Below are 18,642 nucleotides of genomic sequence, written 5' to 3'. Positions count from 1 at the left end.
ATTTCACATATTTCACATTTTCCTTAGTTTTTAGCACAGACTAATGTAGTCATTGATCTATTTTTGTATTTGAATTTTTTTGGCTACAAATTATTTATATATATATATATACATTGTTCGGTCAGTTGATCTATTTACTAGACCCGTTGAAGCGCACACTCGCGAAACGGCCATAGTTCACCTGTCTCTCCCGCATGCCTCCTTGATCCTGCACGTCCACTTGTTCTTGTATACACCGTGAATGGTGAAATTAAAGGGAACCTGTCACCACGTTTTTGGAAGATGGGATAAAAATAGCGTTAAATAGGGGCAGAGGTGGGCGTTACATTAGTGTGTGTGTTATGCGTTTATTACCCACCTAAGTTGCCGAAATAACTTTGCAAAGTCTCCGTTTTCGCCTGTCAATCAGGCTGGTCAGGTCGCATGGGCGTTGTCTTCCCCCAGATTTGGCGTAGTTTTCCGTTGGTGGCGTAGTGGTGTGCGCATGCCCAAAGTCCGGAATCCTCTTCCAGGGGATTTAAAATAGCGCGGTGTTCGTTATTGCATTGGTGATCGGTGGGCGCGGCCATCTTCCTTTGGCCGCGCGTGCGCAGAAGCGGCGCTCTGCTGGCCGCGGCTTCAGGAAAATGGCCGCCGCGATATCCATCTGCGCACGCGCGGCATCCCGCGGCCATTTTCCTGAAGCCGCGGCCAGCAGAGCGCCGCTTCTGCGCACGCGCGGCCAAAGGAAGATGGCCGCGCCCACCGATCACCAATGCAATAACGAACACCGCGCTATTTTAAATCCCCTGGAAGAGGATTCCGGACTTTGGGCATGCGCACACCACTACGCCACCAACGGAAAACTACGCCAAATCTGGGTGAAGACACCACGCCCATGTGACCTGACCAGCCTGATTGACAGGCGAAAACGGAGACTTTGCAAAGTTATTTCGGCAACTTAGGTGGGTAATAAACGCATAACACACACACTAATGTAACGCCCACCTCTGCCCCTATTTAACGCTATTTTTATCCCATCTTCCAAAAACGTGGTGACAGGTTCCCTTTAAAGGACTGAACACTTGCTTTCAACCCGGTGAGTGCCGCTGTTTTTCTTCTTTTTTGACTATATGGAATCAATGTATTTTTCAAGCTGGGTACCGTTTTGTTTGTTGAAATTGGCTACCACGTTTCAGTTAAATTAGGAGACCAACATCGACAGGCGTGAACGGAAACATACTCTAGTGCAGTTCTACTCATCTTTATTATTTTCAGTAATATATTTCTTGTAAGATCTGCAAGGCGATGGTGATGGTAACACTCTTGTTTGTGAAACAACGACTCCAAATGTACCATTATTAAGGCTGTAGTATCCTCCCTTAACATCATGTACAGTGTCCTCCCTAGTTATAATAAACAACAAATGATGCCTCCATGTGTGGTTTGTAATTGTTTAAGGGGTCTGACATGTGCTATGTATTAATTTTTAATTGGGCTGAATGAGATCATACGAACAATTTGTAAATGAAATGCCAACAATAATGCAATACATAAATGTGCAATGTAGGAGGTAAAAACACAGCTTTTTCTTTTTAGTGTCCTTTTCCAAATTTAACAAGTAAATCACTGTGTTGTACATTACATGGTAGTTTAATGAGGAGATAAAAGCTAAATAAGCAATGGAATAATGACATTGCTTTCATTACTTCTGTTTGGACACCAAAGCAGCCTAAAACATTAGAAGGCATGGATGGTTAAATTTCTGGGTGTACCCCTCACAATGAAGACATTTGTGATGAATGAGAGCCAATAAGCATTATTCCGTAGAAACCCACCAAGTAAGATGGGGTACTGTATAGCTGACTGTATATCAACAGGCAGTAGAACAGGAAGATTCTACTTTTTTAATACACTGTCTGTTTAGGCTTGAAAAACTGCATCCAAAAAGCAAGTACCCTTATTCCTTTACGAGAGAATCTTTTTCCTGCCAATGGCCATTTTGATATTAATAACATCATTCAAAGGCCATACAAAATTATCAATTTAAAAATTAGCCTTCTAGCTTTTGTCAAACAATTAATTAACTCACCCCTAATGTGATGGCTGGAGCTGCTTCTCTTTGGTAAGACATATGATGTAAGGTGATATTGATGATGTTGCTACTTGCAACTGCTTTTCCAGGTTTGCGTCGGTCCGGAGAGCAGTCAAATCTTTGTAATGGTAAGTTTTAAAAAACAAAAATGTACCGTGGGGAAAATAAGTATTTGATAGACTGATGATTTTGCAACTTTTCCCTCCTACAAAGAATGGAGAGGTCTGTAATTTTTATCAAAAATACAGTTCAACTGTGAGAGACAATCTAAAAAAAATCCAGAAAATCACATTGTATGATTTTTACATAAATAATTTGAATTTTATGGCATGAAATAATTAATTGATACAATAGAAAAACAGAACTTAATATTTGGTACATAAAACGTTATTTACAATTACAAAGGCCAGACATTTCCTGTAGTTCTTCATACAGATCTTCTCCAGATCATTCAGGTTTTGGAGCTGTCAATGGGCATCATTGAGATTCAGCTCTGTTTTATTGGGTTCAGGTCTCGAGACTGTCTAGGCCACTCCAGGACCTTGAAATTCTTCTTACGGAGGTACTCCTTAGATTGCCCTGGTTGTGTGTTTCGAGTCAATGTCATGCTGGAAGACCCAGCCATGACCTACCTTCAATGCTCTTACTGTGGGAAGAGGGTTGTTGACCAAAATTTCAAGATAAATTACTCTATCCATCCTCCAGTCAATACGGTGCAGTCGTCCTGTCCCGTTTGCAGAAAACCACCCCAAAGTATGATGCTCCCCCACCATGCTTCATGATTGAGACAATACTCATCCTTCTTCCTTCAAATTTAATACAGGTAATGAGTGTAGAGTAGGAGGGCTTCTTAAAGAAAAGTGAACAGGTCTGTGAGAGCCAGAATTCTTGCTGGTTGGTAGGTGATAAAATGCTTACTTCATGCAATAAAATTCAATTTAATTATTTAAAAATCATAAAATGTGATTTTTTTGGTTTTTATTTTTGGATTATGTCTCTCACAGTTGAAGTATACCTACAATAAAAATTACAGACCTTTCCATTCTTTGTAGGAAAACATGCAAAATCGGTAGTGTAGTAAATAATTACGGTATATAGAAGAATTATCCACAGAAACCTTACAGAAATCTTATTAATCTCTAAAAAAGAAAATATGGATATCCCCAACTGGGGCAACTGATGCGAATTTGAAGAAACTGCACTAAAATAGAGGACTATTGGGAGGAAGCTACAAATGTGATTAAAAAAAATTACACAAAAGGGATATAAAGAAACAACACTGAAATAAATCGTTTTTAATAGAGTTGATTTGTTCTAACAGAATTTATAGATCTCCTGTACCCATTTTTAATAAAGTTTCTTCCGCTTCACATCCTTTCTGATTATTCATTACTGTATATAGAGATGATATGTCCAAGGTTCTCATAATGTAAACAGATTTCCACGGAATCTGTTTTAATGTTTATAATATATGTTTTGTATCTTTGTCATATTTGGATATAGAGGGGATATATTTGTGTAAGATGTTATCAAATATTCCGATAAATTTGATGTCAAGGAGTTGATACCCGAAATTATGTGTTTTCCTGGTGGATTGCAATTATCCTTATTGATCTTGGAGCTATACATGGGTTTAAAGTATTGACGCATTTATATTCCCGTGATAAGATAATATTTTTTATTTTTTCCTATATCTAATTGAATTAAAAAAAACTATCTTGTACTCTTCTGTAGGATCCCACATTAATTTTTTGTATGTAATACCATCATTCAGTAATCGTATGGATTCAGCATGGTAGGCTTTCTAATCCATAATAACAATACTATCGCCTTTGTCTGCTGATAAGTATAACAATTTTTTTTTTTTGTAATTATTTTAATGCCCTATATTCCATTCGTGTTAGGTTATTGTAATGTTTTTTACTTTTTATTTTAATATCCCTAATCACTACATTTTGGAAGGTATGAAAAGCTTCTGAATATTCATTTAATAGATTATTTTTGAGTTTTGTGTGTATATATTGGGATATGTGTCTATTAGTTATATCAGTCATATCTGTTTTCATTATATTTTGACAGACTGTTGTTTTTTTTAAATATGTTTTTAGCGATGTTACGCATAACTTTATTATGCCTATGAAGGCATTACATTTGCTGAAGTGGCAAATTTCAGTCTTTTTTGTAATAGGTTCAATTCCGCTTCGATTGGATTATATTTGCTTAAATTGAATCTTTTTTGTCCTATGTCCTTTTGACTGGATATTTTTTTTTATGTTTGTTTGGGATAATTTCCTTCCTCTACCTTCCCTTTTGTTTTTGTTTTTTTTTGTTCATCTTTAAGAAAAAATCCTTATTAACTGGGATTTGTTTTTGTTATTAAAAGCATCCTGTAGTCATTGGGGAGGGATTACTCCTAGATGACTTTGATCTTGCTGTTCTTTCTTGTGGTGTTGTTTCAATATTGGTATTCTCCAAAATTTCAAATCTATTTTATGTGGTGATAGGCTTCAGTTCGACTGGTGTTTCTGGTATATTGGATACTGCCCCAATACCACTAGTGTTCCAATTTTCGTGATTTCTGCATGTGATAGGGTTAACATTGTCCCCTTCTGTATTTCTATTGTCTTCCAATGTATGAAAAGAGTCCTGAGATGAGGTTATATGTATAGTTATGACTAACAGAAACCGCTGTATTCAATTTGTATGTATTTCATCAAGTGTTTGATAAGTGTTATCTCTTGACTTTGGTTTTCCTTCATAAATAATTTTTCTATTATAGTCATTTTCATAGATATATGGAATTTCATCTCTTGTAAATTTAGAGTGTTTTTTTCCTTTTATCTCTTGTTCTTTATCATTAAGTCATCTTTGAATATTCAAAGATAATGCATTAATTGTGGTTGTGATTTTTATGCTCTGTTATCACTTCAAAATGTTCAATTATTTCATTTACATTTTGAAAAGAACTCGTAGAAGTCAGTTATTCCGCACACAGATATATGCATCACTGTATGTCTCAAAGTGGGAAATTCATCATTGCTCGTGGACTGTTTACAGAACTCAAGCAGTAGGAGGTCTGGTCTATACATCAAATAGTATACACTGAGACTCCTGTACACGCACCACATAGAATACACTGAGACTGCTGTGTATAGATCCCATAGGAGACACAGAGACTTCTGAATATACATCACATAGGATACACTGAGATGATATTATTATTATTATTATCTATTATTATAGCGCCATTTATTCCATGGTGCTTTACATGTGAGGAGGGGTATACATAATAAAAACAGGTACAATGATCTTGAACAATACAAGTCGCAACTGGTACAGGAGGAGAGAGGACCCTGCCCGTGAGGGCTCACAATCTACAAGGGATGGGTGAGGATACAGTAGGTCAGGATAGAGCTGGTCGTGCAGTGGTTTGGTCGATCAGTGGTTACTGCAGGTTGTAGGCTTGCCGGAAGAGGTGGGTCTTCATGTTCTTTTTGAAGGTTTTGATAGTAGGTGAGAGTCTAATATGTTGTGGTAGAGAGTTCCAGAGTAGGGGTGATGCGCGAGAGAACTCTTGTATGCGATTGTGGGAAGAGGAGATAAGAGGGGAGTAGAGAAGGAGATCTTGTGAGGATCGGAGGTTGCATGCAGGAAAGTACCGGGAGACGAGGTCACAGATGTATGGAGGAGACAGGCTGTGGATGGCTTTGTATGTCATGGTTAGGCTTTTGTACTGGAGTCTCTGGGTAATGGGGAGCCAGTGAAGGGATAGACAGAGGGGAGAGGCCGGGGAATAGCGGGGGGACAGGTGGATTAGTCGGGCAGCTGAGTTTAGAATAGATTGGAGGGGTGCGAGAGTGTTAGAGGGGAGACCACAGAGCAGGAGGTTACAGTAGTCGAGGCGGGAGATGATGAGGGCATGGACTACAGTTTTTGCAGATTCTTGGTTTAGGAATGTACGGATCCATTTTTGAGTTGAAGGCAGCAGGAAGTGGAAAGGGCTTGGATATGCAGTTTGAAGGAGAGATCAGTGTCGAGGATTACCCCGAGACAGCGAGCTTGTGGGACTGGCGAGAGTGGGCAGCCGTTTACTGTAATGGATAGGGTCGTTGGGGGGGTCGCATGAGATGGGGGAAAGACAATTAATTCTGTTTTGTCCATGTTAAGTTTTAGAAATCTAGCAGAGAAGAAGGATGAAATAGCGGATAGACATTGAGAGGTTAGTAGGGTGGTGATATCTGATCCAGAGATGTAGATCTGTGTATCATCAGCATAGAGATGATACTGAAAACTGTGATATTCTATGAGCTGTCAAAAGTGTAAATGGAGAAGAGCAGGGGCCCTAGAACTGAACCTTGCGGGACTTCGACAGATAGGGGGCGAGGTGAAGAGGTGGTGTGTGAATGGGAGACGCTGAATGTTCGGTCTGTTAGGTATGATGAGATCCAGGATAGGGCCAAGTCTGTTATGCCAAGGGATGAGAGGGTCTGTAGTAATGGATATCAAATAGGAGATACTGAGACTGCTGTCTATAGATCACATACGATACACTTACACTGAGACTGCTGTATACATCACATAGTAAACACTGAGATAACTGTATACATCACATAGGGTACACTGGGACTGATGTATATACATCACATAGGATGCTTTTAAACTGCTGTATATACATCACATACGATTCACAGACTGCTGCAAATCAGCTATGATACACTGAGACTGCTACACTACCGTTCAAAAGTTTAGGGTCACCCAGACAATTTTGAGTTTTCCATGAAAACTCATATTTGTATTAATCAAATGAGTTGCCAAATGAATTGAAAATCTAGTCCAGACATTGACAAGGTTAAAAAAAAAAAGATTTTTATTTGAAATAATAATTTTCTCCTTCAATCTTTGCTTTCTTCAAAGAATGCTCCCTTTGCAGCAATTACAGCATTGCAGACCTTTGGCATTCTAGCAGTTAATTTGCTGAGGTAATCTGGAGAAATGTCATTCCATGCTTCCAGAAGCCCCTCTCACAAGTTGGTTTGGCTTGATGGGCACTTTTTGCGTACAATACAATCAAGCTGCTCCCAAAACAGCTCAATGGGGTTGAGATCTAGTGACTGCACTGGCCACTTCATTACTGATAGAATACCAGCTGCCTACTTCTTCCCTAAATAGTTCTTGCATAATTTGGAGGTGTGATTTGGGTCATTGTCCTGTTGTAGGATGAAATTGGCTCCAATCAAGCGCTGTCCACAGGGTATGGAATGGCATTGTAAAATGGAGTGATAACCTTCCTTACTCAAAATCCCTTTTACCTTTTATTATTATTTATTTATATAGCACCATTAGTTCCATGGTGCTGTACATGAAAAAGGGGTTACATACAGAGATATAGATATCGTTTACAGTAAATGAATTTACAATGACAGACTGGTACAGGGGGGAGAGGACCCCGTCCTTGCAGATTTACATTCTATGGGATAATGGGGATCAGACAGAAGGTCGGGGGTGCAGCAGCTCTGGAGGTGGTGAGGCGGCAGCTCGGGTGGTGGTAAGGCAGCAGAATGGTTATTGCAGGCTGTAGGCTTTCCTGAAGAGATGGGTTTTCAGGTTCCATCTGAAGGATCCGAGGGTGGTGGATAATTGGACGTGTTGAGGCATGGAATTCCAGGGGATGGGGGATATTTGGGAGAAATCTTGGAGGCGGTTGTGTGAGGAACGAATAAGTGTGGTGGAGAGTAGGAGATCTTGGGTGGATCGAAGATTGCGTGAGGGAAGATTTTGGGAGATTAGTTCACAGATATAGGGAGGGGACTGGTTGTGGATGCCTTTATAGATCAGTGTTAGTAGTTTGAACTGGATTTGTTGGGGAATTGGGAGCCAGTGGAGGGATTTGCAGAGGGGAGAAACAGGGGAGTAGCGAGGAGAGAGGTGGATTAGGAGAGCAGCAGAGTTGAGGACAGACTGGAGTGGTGCAAGAGAGTTAGCGGAGAGGCCACAGAGAAGGGTGTTGCAGTAGTCGAGGCAGGAGATGATGAGAGCATGCACAAGAGTTTTAGTAGATTGAGGTCTGAAGAAGAGACAAATTCTGGCAATATTTTTGAGTTGGAGGCGACATGAGGTGGCAAGAGTTTGGATGTGTGGTTTGAAGGACAGGGCAGAGTCGAGAGTTACTCAGAGGCAGCAGATTACAGGTGCGGGAGAGAGCGTGATGCTGTTTACCTAATAGGTAGATCGGGTAGGGGAGATACGCGAGGTGGAGGAAAGAGGATGAGTTCGGTTTTGTCTACATTGAGTTTTAGGAAGCGAGAGGTGAAGAAGGAGGATATAGCTGATAGACACTCCGGGATTCTGGACAGCAGGGAGGTGACATCTGGGCCAGAGAGGTAGATCTGAGTGTCGTCCGCTTAGAGGTGGTACTGGAAGCCATAGGACTTTATGAGTTGTCCTAGGCCAAGGGTATAGATGGAAAAAAGTAGGGGCCCCAGGACAGAGCCTTGAGGGACACCAACAGAGAGAGGGTGGGATCAGGAGGTAGTATGGGAGTGGGAAACACTTAATGTGCGGTCGGAAAGGTATGAGGCAATCCAGGACAGGGCAAGGTCTTTGATGTCAAGGGAAGAAAGAATCTGTAGCAGTAGGCAGTAGTCGACTGTGTCAAAGGCAGAGGATAGGTCAAGAAGGAGGAGGATGGAGAACTGTCTGTTGGCTTTGGCTGTGAGTAAGTCATTAGTAATTTTTGCCAGGGCAGTTTCGGTGGAGTGGTGGGGCGGAAGCCAGACTGGAGGTTGTCAAGGAGAGAGTTAGATGAGAGGTGGGAGGAAAGTTGAGCATGGACATGCTGCTCAAGGAGTTTTGAAGCAAACAGCAGCAGTGATATGGGGCGATAGCTGGGCATAGCAGTTGGGTCAAGGTTTGTTTTTTGAGGATGGGTGTGATGGTGGCATGTTTCAAGGCAGAGGGGAAGATAGCAGATGATTGGGATAGGTTGAAGCAGTAGTATAGCTACCTGGGGGCAGAGGGGGCCATCGCCCCAGGCCCGGTGCTCAGAGGGGCTCACCCGGAGCTACGCTACTGTAACTGTATCGTGCAAATACAGTTACCTTCTGTGGCAAAGCAGGGAGAATTGATCTCCCTGCTCTGCCGCCCGCTATGGGGCCCCTGAGCAGGCCGGAGGGGCCCAGTGCCAGTAGTGGGCCCCTCACCCATCACCGCACTGATGGGGGAAGGAGCGCTGTGCTGCGCTCCTACTCCCTTCATCCCCCTGTCAGCATCTGGCATCACCGACACCAACGCTGACAGTGGGTGCGATGACGTCACCACCCAGTGCCCGCTGTCAGAAGATGAGCGGGAGGTCGGAGCACCACTGGAACAAGGAGAAAGAGAGGTGGGTATTTATTCATTGTTTTTTATGGGGGCTGCCTTATACTTCAGGATCTGCCTATAGGGGGGCTGCCTTAAACTTCAGGATCTGCCTATAGGGGTGCTGCCTTATACTTCAGGATCTGCCTATAGGGGTGCTGCCTTATACTTCAGGATCTGCCTATAGGGGGCTGTCTTATACTTCAGGATCTGCCTTTAGGGGGCTGCCTTATACTTCAGGATCTGCCTATAGAGGTGTTGCCTTATACTTCAGGATCTGCCTAGAGGGGGCTGCTTTATACTTCAGGATCTGCCTATAGGGGTGCTGCCTTATACTTCAGGATCTGCCTATAGGGGGCTGCTTTATAGTTCAGGATCTGCCTATTGGGGTGCTGCCTTATACTTCAGGATCTGCCTATAGGGGGGCTGCCTTATACTTCAGGATATGCCTATAGGGATACTGCCTTTTACTACAGGATCTGCCTATGGGTTGCTGTCTTATACTACAGGGTCTGCCTATGGAGTGCTGCCTTTTACTAGAGTCTGCCTATGGGGTGCTGCCTTATACTACAGGGTCTGCCTATGGGGTGCTGCCTTTTACTACAGTCTGCCTATGGGGGGCTGCCTTATACTACAGGGTCTGCCTATATGGGTGCTGCCTTATACTTCAGGATCTGCCTATAGGGGGCTACCTTTTACTTCAGGATCTGCCTATGGGGGGCTGCATTATACTTCAGGATCTGCCTATATGGGTGCTGCCATATACTTCAGAATCTGCCTATGGGGGTACTGCCTTTTACTACAGGGTCTGTCTATGGGGTACTGTCTTATACTACAGGATCTGCCTATGGGGTGGTGCCTTTTACTAGAGTCTGCCTATGGGGTGCTGCCTTATACTACAGGGTCTGCCTATGGTGTGCTGCTTTTAGTAGAGTCTGCCTAAGGGGGCTGCCTTATACTACAGGGTCTGTCTATGGGGTGCTGCGTTATACTACAGGATCTGCCTATGGGGTGCTGCCTTATACTACAGGGTTTGCCTATGTGGTGCTGTCTTATGCTACAGGGTCCACCTATGGGGTGCTGTCTTATACTACAGGGTCTGCCTATGGGGGTGCTGTCTTGTGCTATAGAGTCTGTCTATGGGTACTGCCTTGTGCTATATAGTAGGCCTATGGGGAGTGCATTATACTATATGGAGGCTTATGGGGAGTGCATTATACTATATGGAGACCTATTAGGAGTGCATTATACTATATTTAGGATGATCTGGTGCATTATACCATTTGGAGGCCATCTAGTGGGCCATCATACAGTGTGGAGATTACAGTGAAGGGGCCATCATACAGTGTTGGAGCCATCAAACAGTTTGGGGGCTACTAAGGGGTCAGTATACTGTGTGGATGGTACTATACAGTGAGGGGGCATTATACTGTATAGGGGAGCTGTACAGGGGGGGCAGACTTGGGACATTATTAAATGTAAAGTGGGCACTTCTTGTTATAGGGGATCTCAGGTTACTGTGACTATCAAAGGGACACACATGGCAATATTACTTTCTAGGGAGCAAAATGTAGGCACTGTTTTCTAGGGCACTTGAACCCGGCATTCCTATATTATAGAGCAGTGCTTTAGAATTTAGAGGGCACAGAGAACCACACAGCAGGTGCAGTAAAAGAGACACATACGGCAGCAGTGGCTCAGTATTGGGGTATCAGGTGCAGTAATAGGGACACATAAGGCAGCAGTAGCTCAGTATTGGGGTATCAGGGGCAGTAATAGGGACACATACGTGTCATGAATCCCCAATGGCTAGGGATAGCACAGGACAAGCAAAGTACAAATAAATAACGGACGAGCTCTAGGGTGATGGAACCTGGGCTGACCGCTGCCCTACGCCTGACAAACGCAACTAGAGATAGCCAGGGAGCGTGCCTACGTTGGTTCTAGACGCCACGCACCAGCCTAAGAGCTAACTAGTACTGCAGAGAAAATAAAGACCTCACTTGCCTCCAGAGGAATGAACCCCAAAAGATATAGTTGCCCCCTCACATGTATTGACGGTGAAATGAGAGGAAGGCACACACATAGAGATGATATATATAGATTTAGCAAATTGAGGCCCGCTGTAAACTAGAAAGCAGAACGATACAAAAGGGGACTGAGCGGTCAGCAAAAAACCCTAATCAAAAAACCATCCTGAGATTACAAGAACCCATGTGCCAACTCATGGCACATGGGGAGAACCTCAGTCCACTAGAGCTACCAGCTAGCATAGAGACATAATAAGCAAGCTGGACAAAAAACCAAACAACTGAAAATCAGCACTTAGCTTATCCTGAAAGATCTGGGAGCAGGTAGGCAGGAACCAAACAGAGCACATCTGAATACATTGATAGCCGGCAAGGAAATGACAGAAAGGCCAGGTAAAATAGGAAACACCCAGCCTCTGATGGACAGGTGGAAACCAAAGGCCGCAACCCACCAAAGTCACCCAGTACCAGCAGTAACCACCAGAGGGAGCCCACAAACAGAATCCACAACAGTACCCCCCCCTTGAGGAGGGGTCACCGAACCCTCACGAGAACCCCCAGGGCGATCAGGGTGAGCTCTATGGAAGGCGCGAACCAAATCAGTCGCATGAACATCGGAGGCGATCACCCAGGAATTATCCTCCTGACCATAACCCTTCCACTTAACCAAATACTGGAGTTTGCGTCTGGAAACACGAGAATCCAAGATCTTCTCAACAACATACTCCAATTCTCCCTCCACCAGCACCGGAGCAGGAGGCTCAACCGAAGGAACAACGGGCACCTCATACCTCCGCAACAACGACCGATGGAACACATTATGAATAGCAAACGATGCTGGGAGATCCAAACGAAAAGATACAGGGTTAAGAATCTCCGAGATCCTATAAGGACCGATGAACCGAGGCTTGAACTTAGGAGAAGAGACCTTCATAGGGACAAAACGAGAAGACAACCACACCAAATCCCCAACAAGAAGTCGGGGACCCACGCGGCGACGGCGATTAGCAAACTGCTGAGTCTTCTCCTGAGATAACTTCAAATTGTCCACCACCTGATTCCAAATCTGATGTAGCCTGTCCACCACCATGTCCACTCCAGGACAATCCGAAGACTCCACCTGACCAGAGGAAAAACGAGGATGAAACCCCCAATTACAAAAAAAAGGAGAGACCAACGTGGCAGAACTAGCCCGATTATTAAGAGCAAATTCGGCCAGTGGCAAAAAAGCAACCCAGTCATCTTGGTCAGCAGAAACAAAACACCTCAAATAAGTTTCCAAGGTCTGATTAGTTCGCTCCGTCTGGCCATTCGTCTGAGGATGGAATGCAGACGAGAAAGACAAATCAATGCCCATCTTGGCACAAAACGTCCGCCAAAATCTAGACACAAACTGGGATCCCCTGTCAGAAACGATATTCTCCGGAATCCCATGCAAACGAACCACGTTCTGAAAAAATAAAGGGACCAACTCAGAGGAGGAAGGCAACTTAGGCAAGGGCACCAAATGAACCATCTTAGAAAAGCGGTCACACACAACCCAGATGACGGACATTTTCTGTGAAACCGGGAGATCAGAAATAAAATCCATGGAAATGTGCGTCCAAGGCCTCTTCGGGATGGGCAAGGATAACAACAACCCACTGGCCCGAGAACAGCAAGGCTTAGCTCGAGCACACACTTCACAAGACTGCACAAAGGTACGCACATCCCTAGACAAGGAAGGCCACCAAAAAGACCTGGCCACCAAGTCTCTAGTACCAAATATTCCAGGATGACCAGCCAACACAGAAGAATGGACCTCGGAGATGACTCTACTGGTCCAATCATCCGGAACAAACAGTCTTTCTGGTGGACAACGATCCGGTTTATCCACCTGAAACTCCTGCAATGCACGTCGCAAGTCTGGGGATACGGCGGACAATATTACCCCATCCCTAAGGATACCAGTAGGCCCAGAGTCTCCAGGAGAGTCAGGCACAAAACTCCTGGAAAGAGCATCTGCCTTCACATTCTTTGAACCTGGCAGGTATGAAACCACGAAATTGAAACGAGAAAAAAACAACGACCAACGAGCCTGTCTAGGATTCAAACGCCTGGCAGACTCAAGGTAAATGAGATTCTTGTGATCAGTCAAGACCACCACACGATGTTTAGCACCCTCAAGCCAATGACGCCACTCCTCAAATGCCCACTTCATGGCCAAAAGCTCCCGATTACCCACATCATAATTGCGCTCGGCGGGCGAGAATTTTCTAGAGAAGAACGCACATGGCTTCATCACCGAGCCATCAGAACTTCTCTGTGACAAAACCGCCCCCGCTCCAATCTCGGAAGCATCAACCTCAACCTGAAAAGGAAGTGAAACATCTGGTTGACACAACACAGGAGCAGAAGAAAACCGGCGCTTAAGTTCCTGAAAGGCCCCCACAGCCGCAGGAGACCAATTAGCAACATCAGCACCCTTTTTAGTTAAATCAGTCAAAGGTTTAACAGTACTGGAAAAATTTGCAATGAACCGACGATAAAAATTAGCAAACCCCAAGAACTTCTGTAGGCTCTTAACAGATGTAGGTTGTGTCCAGTCACAAATTGCCTGAACCTTAACAGGATCCATCTCAATAGTAGAAGGAGAAAAAATGTACCCCAAAAAAGAAATCTTCTGGACTCCGAAGAGACACTTTGAGCCCTTCACAAACAGAGAATTGGCCCGCAGAACCTGAAACACCTTCCTGACCTGTAGAACATGAGACTCCCAGTCATCAGAAAACACCAAAATATCATCCAAATACACAATCATAAACTTATCCAGATATTCACGGAAAATATTGTGCATAAAGGACTGAAAGACTGACGGAGCATTGGAGAGTCCAAAAGGCATTACCAAATACTCAAAATGGCCCTCAGGCGTATTAAATGCGGTTTTCCACTCATCACCTTGTTTTATCCGCACCAGATTATACGCACCGCGAAGATCTATCTTAGTGAACCACCTAGCCCCTTAATGCGAGCAAACAAGTCAGTCAATAATGGCAATGGATACTGATATTTGACTGTAATCTTATTCAGAAGGCGATAATCTATACAAGGCCTCAGGGAACCATCTTTTTTTGCCACGAAAAAAAAACCTGCTCCCAGAGGGGACGAAGATGGACGAATATGTCCCTTTTCCAAGGACTCCTTAATATAATTCCGCATAGCAGTATGCTCTGGCAGTGACAGATTAAATAAACGACCCTTAGGGAACTTACTGCCAGGAATCAATTCTATAGCACAGTCACAATCTCTATGAGGAGGGAGCGAATTGAGCTTAGGCTCCTCAAAAACATCCCTATAGTCAGACAAAAACTCAGGGATCTCAGAAGGAGTAGATGAAGCGATAGAAATCGGAGGTGCATCATCATGAACCCCCTGACATCCCCAGCTTAACACAGACATTGTTTTCCAGTCCAGGACAGGATTATGAGTTTGTAACCATGGCAGACCCAGCACTAGTACATCATGTAAATTATACAGTACAAGGAAGCGAATCACCTCCTGATGAACGGGAGTCATGCGCATGGTCACTTGTGTCCAATACTGCGGTTTATTCATAGCCAATGGTGTAGAGTCAATTCCCTTCAGAGGAATAGGGACTTCCAGAGGCTCCAGACTAAAACCGCAGCGTTTAGCAAATGACCAATCCATAAGACTCAGGGCAGCGCCCGAATCCACATAGGCATCAACGGAAATGGAAGACAGTGAAAAAATCAGAGTCACAGACAAAATGAACTTAGGCTGCAGAGTACCAATGGCAAAAGATTTATCAAGCTTTTTTGTGCGTTTAGAGCATGCTGATATAACATGAGCTGAATCACCACAATAAAAACACAATCCATTTTTCCGCCTATAATTTTGCCGTTCACTTCTGGACTGAATTCTATCACATTGCATAGTCTCAGGTGCCTGTTCAGAAGACACCGCCAACTGGTGCACGGGTTTGCGCTCCCGCAAACGCCGATCAATCTGAATGGCCATAGCCATAGACTCATTCAGACCTGTAGGCGTAGGGAACCCCACCATAATATCCTTAATGGCCTCAGAAAGACCATTTCTGAAGTTTGCAGCCAGGGCGCACTCATTCCACTGAGTAAGCACCGACCATTTCCGAAATTTTTGACAATATATTTCCGCTTCATCATGCCCCTGAGAGAGGGCTAATAAAGCCTTTTCAGCCTGAATCTCCAGGTTGGGTTCCTCATAGAGCAATCCCAATGCCAGAAAAAACGCATCCACACTGAGCAATGCAGGATCCCCTGGTGCCAATGCAAATGCCCAATTCTGAGGGTCGCCCCGCAGGAAAGATATTACAATCCTGACCTGTTGAGCAGGGTCTCCAGAGGAGCGAGATTTTAAAGAAAGAAACAATTTACAATTGTTCCTGAAATTCAGGAAGGTAGATCTATCTCCAGAGAAGAACTCTGGAATAGGAATTCTAGGTTCAGACATGGGAGTGTGAACAACAAAATCCTGTATGTTTTGAACTTTTGCCGCGAGATTACTCAGGCTGGAAGCCAAACTCTGGACATCCATGTTAAACAGCTAAGATCAGAGCCATTCAAGGGTTAAGAGGAGGTAAGAAGCAGCTAGACAGCAATTAAGGGCTAGGCAGCAAAACTCTGAAGGGAAAAAAAAAAAAAAAAAAAATTTCCCTTAAACACTTCTTTTTCTCCTGCTTCAGCCCAAACAATTAACACTTTGTGGGCCGGCTATACTGTCATGAATCCCCAATGGCTAGGGATAGCACAGGACAAGCAAAGTACAAATAAATAACGGACGAGCTCTAGGGTGATGGAACCTGGGCTGACCACTGCCCTACGCCTGACAAACGCAACTAGAGATAGCCAGGGAGCGTGCCTACGTTGGTTCTAGACGCCACGCACCAGCCTAAGAGCTAACTAGTACTGCAGAGAAAATAAAGACCTCACTTGCCTCCAGAGGAATGAACCCCAAAAGATATAGTTGCCCCCTCACATGTATTGACGGTGAAATGAGAGGAAGGCACACACATAGAGATGATATATATAGATTTAGCAAATTGAGGCCCGCTGTAAACTAGAAAGCAGAACGATACAAAAGGGGACTGAGCGGTCAGCAAAAAACCCTAATCAAAAAACCATCCTGAGATTACAAGAACCCATGTGCCAACTCATGGCACATGGGGAGAACCTCAGTCCACTAGAGCTACCAGCTAGCATAGAGACATAATAAGCAAGCTGGACAAAAAACCAAACAACTGAAAATCAGCACTTAGCTTATCCTGAAAGATCTGGGAGCAGGTAGGCAGGAACCAAACAGAGCACATCTGAATACATTGATAGCCGGCAAGGAAATGACAGAAAGGCCAGGTAAAATAGGAAACACCCAGCCTCTGATGGACAGGTGGAAACCAAAGGCCGCAACCCACCAAAGTCACCCAGTACCAGCAGTAACCACCAGAGGGAGCCCACAAACAGAATCCACAACACATACGGCAGCAGTGGCTCAGTATTTTGGTATCAGCAGGATGAGGAGCTTGTGCAGGTTGGGAATAGATGGTGATGGGGCTGGTGTTATGATCCTTAGTGGTTGAGGATCACAAAATACTCCAGCTAAGTAACAAAACATAGGACAAGCTCTAGGGAGGTGGTAAACTGGACTGACCGCAAATCTGAACCTATCCAACACACTAGAGGTAGCCGGTGAACGTGACTAAAATCCTAGACGTCTCGAGCCAGCCTGAGGAACTAACTACCCCTAGAGAGAAAGAAAGACCTCACTTGCCTCCAGAGAAATAATCCCCAAAGATATAGAAGCCCCCAACAAATAATAACGGTGAGGTAAGAGGAAGGCACATACACAGGGGTGAAAGCAGATTCAGCAAATGAGGCCCACTAATACTTGATAGCAGAAAATAGAAAAGGGGTCTGTGTGGTCAGTAAAAAACCCTTACAAAATATCCACACTGAGATTTCAAGAACCCCCGCACCAACTAACGGTGTGGGGGGAGAAACTCAGTCCCCTAGAGCAACCAGCAAGCGAGGAAATCACATTTTAGCAAGCTGGACAAGAAACATGATGAATGCTGATAATCAAAAAATAAACAAACAAAAACTTAGCTTGTCTTGGAGAGACTGGGAGCAAGGTAGTCACAAGGAATCTGAAGAGCACTGAATACATTGAGAGCAGGCAAGGAACTGAGTATCCAGGTGAGCTAAATAGGAAACCAACCAAGGATAACGAACCAGCTGATGCTGCCAACCTGCAGAAAGACAACACTACACAGTACCGCTTGTGACCACTAGAGGGAGCCCAAAAATAGAGTTCACAACAGGCTGGAATATGAAAAATATGTTGTATTCTCTGCAGACGAGTCGTGGCTGGAAGAAGTTGTCATGTCCGCCTGTGCCAGATGGAAAAGACGGGAAAAGTGAACGATTCCATCAGAGAACATCAGCGGTAAGACATTATCTGTAACTGTGCTGTGATCTCTTACATGTTCTGTAGGGCTGGTATCTACCACTGACCATATGGCAGTAATATTCATGTTGGTCGTTATATAGAGATTATCTTCAGTAACAATGCGGTCATCTGCTGAGGTTCTCCTCCACTATTAGGGTGTGTCACCGAATTGTAATGAAGGTTACCTGTTTAGGGGCCCACTCAGATGCTTCGCCCCTGAACCAAAACAATAGCTATGCCTCTGGGTTGAAGAGATGGGTTAGGGCTGGAATGAGTGTGTTAATGAGGTTGGGGAGCAGGTGGGAAAAGATGGGGTCAAGTGCACAGGTGGTGAGGTGTGATTTAGAAAGGAGGTGAGTAAACTCTCCTTCAGTGATGTTGGAGAGGGAGGTCATTAGGGAAGGGCAGAGGTCTGGTATATGGAGTGGTTGGGGTGGTGGAACAGTAAAGGTTTGCCTTGTTTGGTCGATCTTATTTTTGAAGTAGGTAGCAAAGTCCTCGGAAGAGATGAGGGGAGTTGAAGGTGGCAGTGGTGAGGGAGGAGAGAGTTGAATGTGCTGAACAGTTGTTTTGGTTTGTAGGGTAATGAAAATACATGGTTTGTGAAATAGGTCTGTTTAGCAGAGGCAAGGGCTAATTTGAAGGCAAGTGTAGCTTGTTTGAAAGCAGTGAAGCCGTTTGGCAGGCGTGTTTTCTTCCAAC

The sequence above is a fragment of the Ranitomeya variabilis genome, chromosome 4 (assembly GCF_051348905.1).
Source record: "Ranitomeya variabilis isolate aRanVar5 chromosome 4, aRanVar5.hap1, whole genome shotgun sequence".
Classification (NCBI taxonomy): Eukaryota; Metazoa; Chordata; class Amphibia; order Anura; family Dendrobatidae; genus Ranitomeya; species Ranitomeya variabilis.
Note: the sequence above shows the minus strand (reverse complement) of the source record.